Genomic DNA, 827 nt, shown 5'->3' with positions numbered 1-827 from the left:
CCGGCGGGAGGTGCCGCGCCCCTACATCGCCGCCCGCTTCTCCATGCTGCCGTCTGCCTTCCACCCCGGCGACCAGAAGCAGTACGGGGGCTTCGACAACCGGGGCCTGGAGCCCGGCCACCGCTATGTTCTCTTCGTGCTCGCCGTGCTCCAGAAGAGCGAGCCCGTGAGTCCCGCGTGGGGTCTGCTCGCCCCGAGGGGGGCCCCAGCTCAGCTTCTGGGCCCTGTGCTCAACGCCAGGCCCCGTTCCTCCCCGCTGCACGAGGTCCGAGCGAGGCAGAGGGGAAAGCTGCTAAGAGGAAGGGACGCTGGCCGTGGGGCTTTGAGGGATGAGTAGGAGTTCAGAGGAGGGCATCCAGGGTCTGCATGTCCTCTCAGTCTGTTATGGAGCTGCTAAACAGAAATACTGGGTTGTCGGGAAAGTCATGACACATTTTTGCGTCGACAAATATAGAAAAACACGGCGTGACTTTCCTGGTGACCCGATACTTGAGCCTTAAGCATAGGGGAATCTTTGGCTCACGCTCTGGTGGCTGGAGAGGCCGAGGCACCCGACCGGCCTCTACCATCACACGTGGCAGAGCATAGGGGGGAGGTCAGAGGACATGAGCAGAAAGACCTGGGGACAGCGCCCCTTGTTTTACGTTTTTTTTTGTTGTTGTTTTTTGCTTTTGTTTTTGTTTTGTTCTTTTTTTGGAGAGGTTTTCTATAGGGCGCGTGTGCTCGCCACAAAGACAGAGAGAGACAGAGAGACAGAAAGCGAGAAATCACCCCCCAGGGGGGATGGCCATGCCGCAATCCCTTCTCCTCCATTCTCCTCTCGGGAT

At 58.6% G+C, this 827-nt stretch overlaps 1 protein-coding gene across 1 annotated transcript in view; it reads left to right on the top strand.

The window, feature by feature from the left end:
- The window catches only part of LOC102481864 (protein tyrosine phosphatase receptor type S), a 44,527-nt gene that overhangs the window by 27,602 nt on the left and 16,098 nt on the right, over positions 1 to 827 (top strand). The window lies entirely within an intron of this gene.

This window comes from Tupaia chinensis, unplaced genomic scaffold (genome assembly GCF_000334495.1).
Source record: "Tupaia chinensis unplaced genomic scaffold, TupChi_1.0 Scaffold149964_2, whole genome shotgun sequence".
Classification (NCBI taxonomy): domain Eukaryota; kingdom Metazoa; phylum Chordata; class Mammalia; order Scandentia; family Tupaiidae; genus Tupaia; species Tupaia belangeri.
Note: the sequence above shows the minus strand (reverse complement) of the source record. Positions and strands in the feature narration are given on the sequence as shown.